Source organism: Mobula hypostoma, chromosome 7, assembly GCF_963921235.1.
Source record: "Mobula hypostoma chromosome 7, sMobHyp1.1, whole genome shotgun sequence".
Classification (NCBI taxonomy): Eukaryota; Metazoa; Chordata; class Chondrichthyes; order Myliobatiformes; family Myliobatidae; genus Mobula; species Mobula hypostoma.
In genome coordinates, this window is record NC_086103.1 from 184848602 (window position 1) to 184856917 (window position 8316).

The 8316-nt window shown below is 50.2% G+C and overlaps 1 protein-coding gene across 2 annotated transcripts in view; it reads right to left on the reverse strand.

The window, feature by feature from the left end:
• Nucleotides 1–3909, reverse strand: part of folr (folate receptor) — a 39845-nt gene extending 35936 nt beyond the window's left edge. For both annotated transcript variants that reach the window (XM_063054718.1, XM_063054719.1), the window contains exon 1: nucleotides 3553–3909. The gene's annotated coding sequence lies outside the window, so the exon portion shown is untranslated. The remainder of the gene's footprint in view (nucleotides 1–3552) is intronic.
• Nucleotides 3910–8316: the final 4407 nt, after the last annotated feature.

Sequence of the window (8316 nt, forward strand, 5' to 3'; positions counted from 1 at the left end):
AAAATCTGGCTGAGTGGTGTCACAACAACCACCTCTCATTCAACGTCAGCAAGACCAAGCAGCTGATTATTGACCAGTTAGAGGATGAAACCGGAGGTCCATGAACCAGTCCTCATCAGAGGATCAGAAGTGGAGAGGGTCAGCAACTTTAAATTCCTGGGTGTTATCATTTCTGAGGACCTGTGTTGGGCCCAGCACGTAAGCACAATCACAAAGAAAGCACAGCAGTGCCTCCACTTCCTTTAGAATGTAAGGAGATATTTAAAACTTTGACAAACTTTTGTAGTTGTGTGGTGGAGGGGATAATGACTGGCTGCATCACGGCCTGGTATCATTTACCAGCGCTCTTGAAAGGAAAATCCTACAAAAACGATTGGATATGACCTAGTCCATCACGGGTAAAGCCCTCCCCACCATTGAGCACATCTACAAGGAGCACTGTTGCAGGACCTCACCCCCCAGGCCATGCTCTCATCTCGCTGCTGCCATCAGGAAGGTGGTTCAGGAGCCTCAGGGCTCACACCACCAGGTTCAGGGGCAGTTATTACCCCTCGACCGTCAGGCTCCTGAAGCAGAAGGGACAACTTCACTCGCCCCAACACCGAAGTGGGATCACTTCCTGGGACTCTTCATCTCATGTCCTGGATATTTATTATTATTGTTATTATTATTTCCCTTTTGTTTTTGCCGAGTTCATTGTCCTTTGCACACAGTTGTCCGGCCTGTTGGTGCAGTCTTTCACTGATTCCATTATGGTTATTGGATTTAATGTGAATGCCCGCGGAAAAGAAAAACGAACCTCAGGGTTGTAAACGGTGACATATAGGTACTTTGCTAATAAATTTTGGTCCCCTAATCTGAGGAAAGACATCCTTGCCATAGAGGGAGTACAAAGAAGGTTCACCAAATTGATTCTTGGGATGGCAGGACTTTCATATGATGAAAGACTGGATCGACTAGGCTTATACTCGTTGGAATTTAGAAGATTGAGAGGGGATCTTATTGAAACATATAAAATCCTAAAGGGATTGGACAGGTTAGATGCAGGAAGATTGTTCCCGATGTTGGGGAAGTCCAGAACGAGGGGTCACAGTTTGAGGATAAAGGGGAAGCCTTTTAGGACCGAGATGAGGAAAAACTTCTTCACACAGAGAGTGGTGAATCTGTGGAATTCTCTGCCACAGGAAACAGTTGAGGCAAGTTCATTGGCTATATTTAAGAGGGAGTTAGGTATGGCCCTTGTGGCTAAAGGGATCGGGGGTATGGAGGGAAGGCTGGTACAGGGTTCTGAGTTGGATGATCAGCCATGATCGTACAGAATGGTGATGCAGGCTCGAAGGGCCAAATGGCCTACTCCCGCACCTATTTTCTATGTTTCTATGTAAATTTACTTTCAAATTTGAATTCTGTGCAGAGTCAGTTATCACTCTGACCCTGGCCACGTGAATGATGTGGTCCTCACGGGACCCCTGAACTGGCAACATCAGTTCTGGAGTGGATGCACCCCCACCCCTGCCCCCACTAATCTGAAGCATCTTGAAGCACTAGCGACACACAAGATACTTCAGCACCTAAAGCTATAAGGGAGGCAGACTCAGTTAACACTCTTTAAAAAGCCAGCTCAAAACCTATTTAACCTTGCTTTTATCTAACTGACATCATTTGGTCTTTTACTTTCATGTTTGTACTTTGTCCCATTGTAAAGCACTTTAAACCACATCATCTATGAAAAGTGCTTTATGAATAAGTTATTATTGTAAAGAGATTAAAACCTGGCACAGCACAGTGCAGTCCCTCCGGCCACAATACAGTGCCAACCTTTCAACTGCCTCCAAGATCCCTCCCACATTCGGCAGACGCTGGAAATCTGCAGCAAAGCACAAAACTGCAGGAACTCAACCGGTCAGGCAGCATCTACCAGGATAAAACACAACAAAACACCCGGGGCTTTGGGTCCAGACTCTTTAACCATTCCTTTCCACAGATGCTGTCCGACCCCATGAGTTCTTCCAGTGTTGCTTCCTCCAACAGACTGTTAGAAAGATTGGAGTTAGAAAGTAGGGAGGAGAGAAGGGAGACTCAAACCTAATCTTATCAATTCTCCAGGGGGAGAGAGAGACACACACACAGAGGCAGGTACTGACTCTCACACACACAGAGGCAGGTACTGACTCTCACACACACACACACACACACAGAGGCAGGTACTGACTCTCACACACACACACACACACACACAGGCAGGTACTGACTCTCTCACACACACACAGGCAGGTACTGACTCTCACACACACACACACAGGCAAGTACTGACTCTCTCTCTCTCACACACACAGGCAGGTACTGACACACACACACACACACAGGCAGGTACTGACTCACACACACACACACACAGGCAGGTACTGACTCTCTCTCACACACACACACACAGGCAGGTACTGACTCTCTCACACACACACACACACACACAGAGGCAGGTACTGACTCTCTCTCACACACACACACACACACACAGAGGCAGGTACTGACTCTCTCACACACACAGGCAGGTACTGACTCTCTCACACACACACAGGCAGGTACTGACTCTCTCTCTCTCACACACACAGGCAGGTACTGACTCACACACACACACACACACACACACAGGCAGGTACTGACTCACACACACACACACACACACACACAGGCAAGTACTGACTCTCTCTCTCACACACACAGGCAGGTACTGACTCTCTCTCTCACACACACACACAGGCAGGTACTGACTCACACACACACACACACACACAGGCAAGTACAGACTCTCTCACACACACACACAGAGGCAGGTACAGACACACACACACACACAGGCAGGTACTGACTCTCTCACACACACACAGGCAGGTACGGACACACACACACACACACAGGCAAGTACTGACTCTCTCTCTCACACACACAGGCAGGTACTGACTCTCTCTCTCACACACACACACAGGCAGGTACTGACTCACACACACACACACACACAGGCAAGTACAGACTCTCTCACACACACACACAGAGGCAGGTACAGACACACACACACACACAGGCAGGTACTGACTCTCTCACACACACACAGGCAGGTACGGACACACACACACACACAGAGGCAGGTACTGACTCTCTCTCTCACACACACACACAGGCAAGTACAGACACACACACACACACACACAGAGGCAAGTACTGACTCACTCTCTCTCACACACACAGAGGCAGGTACAGACTCTCTCACACACACACACGGTCACGCAAGGAGCGAGTTGGGCACGCACCAACACTGTCTATCTGCCCACCGACATCCTGTCGGCCCATTTTTTAGACACTATTAAATCGGGTGACATTTCAACTATCCTCCCGCGGACCCTTTTCGGACCTGCCACCCTGTCCCGCGCTCTCACACACTGTATTGACTTAAAGCACACACTCAAACATGCATCCTCCCAAAACTGTCCGTCCCTGCCGACTCAACGCCTGCAGCTCCTGACCGGGTTTCTGCCGCGAACCCCAACCCCGTACCTCAGTCCAGATGTGCTGCCCCGGCTCCAGGTATGATGTCCGTCCCCAGCTGTGCTCGTCCGGCCCCAGCTGAGATCAGGTGCACACTGTCCGGCCCCAGGTGAAATCTCCCGGTCTCAGGTGCACACTGTCCGGCCCCAGGTGAAATCTCCCGGTCCTGAGCGTACTGTCCGGTTCCAGCTGTGGTCTCCCGGTCCTGGGCGGGCTGTCCGGTTCCAGCTGTGGTCTCCCGGTCCTGGGCGGGCTGTCCGGTTCCAGCTGTGGTCTCCCGGTCCTGGGCGGGCTGTCCGGTTCCAGCTGTGGTCTCCCGGTCCTGGGCGGGCTGTCCGGTTCCAGCTGTGGTCTCCCGGTCCTGGGCGGGCTGTCCGGTTCCAGCTGTGGTCTCCCGGTCCTGGGCGGACTGTCCGGTTCCAGCTGTGGTCTCCCGGTCCTGGGCGGGCTGTCCGGTTCCAGCTGTGGTCTCCCGGTCCTGGGCGGGCTGTCCGGTTCCAGCTGTGGTCTCCCGGTCCTGGGCGGGCTGTCCGGTTCCAGCTGTGGTCTCCCGGTCCTGGGCGGGCTGTCCGGTTCCAGCTGTGGTCTCCCGGTCCTGGGCGGGCTGTCCGGTTCCAGCTGTGGTCTCCCGGTCCTGGGCGGGCTGTCCGGTTCCAGCTGTGGTCTCCCGGTCCTGGGCGGGCTGTCCGGTTCCAGCTGTGGTCTCCCGGTCCTGGGCGGGCTGTCCGGTTCCAGCTGTGGTCTCCCGGTCCTGGGCGGGCTGTCCGGTTCCAGCTGTGGTCTCCCGGTCCTGGGCGGGCTGTCCGGTTCCAGCTGTGGTCTCCCGGTCCTGGGCGGGCTGTCCGGTTCCAGCTGTGGTCTCCCGGTCCTGGGCGGGCTGTCCGGTTCCAGCTGTGGTCTCCCGGTCCTGGGCGGGCTGTCCGGTTCCAGCTGTGGTCTCCCGGTCCTGGGCGGGCTGTCCGGTTCCAGCTGTGGTCTCCCGGTCCTGGGCGGGCTGTCCGGTTCCAGCTGTGGTCTCCCGGTCCTGGGCGTACTGTCCGGTTCCAGCTGTGGTCTCCCGGTCCTGGGCGGGCTGTCCGGTTCCAGCTGTGGTCTCCCGGTCCTGGGCGGGCTGTCCGGTTCCAGCTGTGGTCTCCCGGTCCTGGGCGGGCTGTCCGGTTCCAGCTGTGGTCTCCCGGTCCTGGGCGGGCTGTCCGGTTCCAGCTACACTCACGCCGGCCGCTACTCCGCAGGAAGGACACGCGCTCCCTATTCACCAGAGCGCATGCGCGGAGCTACTCTCTGCTACAGCGCGTGCAGTATGCGCAGGTGCGCTCAACTGTCACATGGTGGGTACGGCCATTCGGGCCGTCCTGGCGCTGCCCGCAGACCCAAGATTGTTTCATGTTCAAATTTTAAAGTAAATTTTATTATCAGAGTGCAGCACATAAATGTAACCTCATACAACACGGAGATTCAGCTTCCTGCGGGCATTCTCAGCAAATCTAGTCATAGTCATACTTTATTGATCTCGAGGGAAACTGGTTTTCATTACAGTTGCACCTTAAATAATTAAATAGTAATAAAACCATAAATAATTAAATAGTAATATGTAAATTATGCCAGGAAATAAGTCCAGGACCAGCCTATTGGCTCAGGGTGTCTGACCCTCCAAGGGAGGAGTTGTAAAGTTTGATGGCCACAGGCAGGAATGACTTCCTATGACGCTCTGTGCTGCATCTCGGTGGAATGAGTCTCTGGCTGAATGTACTCCTGTGCCCAACCAGTACATTATGTAGTGGATGGGAGACATTGTCCAAGATGGCATGCAACTTGGACAGCATCCTCTTTTCAGACACCACCATCAGAGAGTCCAGTTCCATCCCCACAACATCACTGGCCTTACAAATGAGTTTGTTGATTCTGTTGGTGTCTGCTACCCTCAGTCTGCTGCCGCAGCACACAACAGCAAACATGATCGCACTGGCCACCACAGACTCGTAGAACATCCTCAGCATCATCCGGCAGATGTTAAAGGACCTCAGTCTCCTCAGGAAATAGAGACAGCTCTGACCCTTCTTGTAGACAGCCTCAGTGTTCTTAGACCAGTCCAGTTTATTGTCAATTCGTATCCCCAGGTATTTGTAATCCTCCACCATGTCCACCCTGACCCCCTGGATGGAAACAGGGGTCACCGGTACCTTAGCTCTCCTCAGGTCTACCACCAGCTCCTTAGTCTTTTTCACATTAAGCTGCAGATAATTCTGCTCACACCATGTGACAAAGTTTCCTACCGTAGCCCTGTACTCAGCCTCATCTCCCTTGCTGATGCATCCAACTATGGCAGAGTCATCAGAAAACTTCTGAAGATGACAAGACTCTGTGCAGTAGTTGAAGTCCGAGGTGTAAATGGTGAAGAGAAAGGGAGACAAGGCAGTCCCCTGTGGAGCCCCAGTGCTGCTATAGAATAGTAATTACAACAGCATCAGTGAAAGATCAACCAGAGTGCAGAAGACTACAAACTGTGCAAATGCAAATATAAATAAATAGCAATAAATAACGAGCGCATGAGATAACAAGTAATGAGTCCTTAAAGTGAGATAATTGGGAACATCTCAATGGATGGACAAGTGAGTATAGTTATCCCCTTTGTTCAAGAGCCTGATGGTTGAGGGGTGGTAACTGTTCCTGAAACTGATGGTAGTGGTGAGAAGAGGGAGGGTGTCTCTGATTATGGATTCAGCTTTCCTGTGACAGTGTTTCGTGCAGAGGTGCTCAATGGTTGGGAGGTCTTTACCCGTAATGTACTGGGCTGAATCCACTACCTTTTATAGGATTTTCCATCAAAGACTTTGGTGTTTCCTGATGGGAGTGGGACAAATGAAACAGCCATATGAGACTTTGGAGGAACCCAGCAGTTCAAGCAGCCTTAATGGAGGGAAATGGATGCTGCCTGACCCGCGAGTCTCTCCATGCCCTGGGGTGTTCTCCCCACAGTTACAGTTCATTCCCTTCCCCTAATACTCAGCGTAGACAGTAAGATTACATGGACAACAACCATAAAAGTGTAATTACAATGACAGCACGGCAGCACCTCTGCATCCTTAGAAGATTCAGCACAACACCTAAAACATTGACAAACGTCTATAGATATGTGGTGGAGAGCATATTGACTGGTTGCATCACAGCCTGTTATGGTAACACCAATGCCCTTGAATGTAAATTCCCTACAAAAAGTAGTGAATACGGCCTGGTCCATCATGGAGAGTTGTTGCGGGAAAGCAGCATCCATCATCAGAGATTCCCACCACCCAGGTCATGCTCTCTTCTCGCTGTTGCCATCAGGAGCCTCGGAACTCACACCACTAGCTTCAGGAACAGTTATTACCCCTCAAACATCAGGCTCTTGAACCAGAAGGGATAACTTCACTGGCCTCAACTCTGAACTATTCCCACAACCTCTGGACTCACTTTCAAGGACTCTTCATCTGATGCTATCAATATTTACTGTGACTTACTTATTACTATTATTTCACTTTTTTCTTTCTTTTTGCATTTGCAGTTTGTTGTCCTTTGCACACTGGTTGACCACCGTTGGTGCAGTCTTTCATTGATTCTATTATTCAATTTGTTGAGTATGCCTGTAAGAAAATGAATCTCAGGGTTGTATATGGTGGCATATACAGTGCTTATAAAAAGTATTCACCCCGCCCTGGGAAGTTTTCATGTTTTCTTGTTTTACAACATTGCATCACAGTGGATTTAATTTGGCTTTTTTGACACTGCTCAACAGAAAAAGACCCTTTTGTGTCAAAGTGAAAACAGATCAATGCAAAGTAATCTTAATGACAAATATAAAACACAAAGTAATTAATTGCATAAATATTCAACCCTTTCCCTTTAATATGACACACCAAATCATCACCGGTGCAGCCAATTGGTTTTAGACGTCACATAACTAGTTAAACGGAGATGACCTGTGTGCAGTCAAGGTGTTTCAATTAATTGTAGTAAAAATTCGCCTGTATCTGGAAGGTCCAACTGCTGGTGAATCAGTATCCTGGCAAAAACACCATGAAGACAAAAGAACACTCCAAGCCACTCCGTGAAAAGGTTATTGAAAAGCACAAGTGAAGAGGTGGACACAAGAAAATTTCCAAGTCACTATCCCTTGGAGTACAGTTAAGTCAATCATCAAGAATTGGAAAGAATATGGCACAGCTGTAAATCTGCCTAGAGCAGGCTGTCCTCAAAAACTGAGTGACTGTGTGAGAAGGGGACTAGTGAGGGAGGCCACCAAGAGACCCATGACAACTCTGAAGGAGTTATAAGCTTCAGTGACTGAGATGGGAGAGACTTGGAATACAACTGTTGCCCGGGTGCTTCACCAGTTGCAGCTTTATGGGAAAGTGGCAAACAGAAAGGCACTGTTGAAAATTCTCACATGAAATCTCGGCTAGAGTGTGCCAGAAGAGAGACTCTGAAGTCAGCCGGAAGGTTCTATGGTCTGATAAAACCAAGAGCTTTTTGGCCATTAGACTAAACACTATGTTTAGCGTAACACAAGCACTGCACATCATCAAAAACACACCATCCCTACCGTGAAGCATGGTGGTGGCTGCATCATGCTGTGGGGATGCTTCACTGCAGCAGACCCTGGAAGGCTTGTGAAGGTAGAGGGTAAAATGAATGCAGCAAAATACAGGGAAATCCTGGAGGAAAACCTGATGCAGTCTGCAAGAGAACTGTGACTTGGGAGAAGATTTGTTTTCCACCAAGACAATGTCCCTGAGC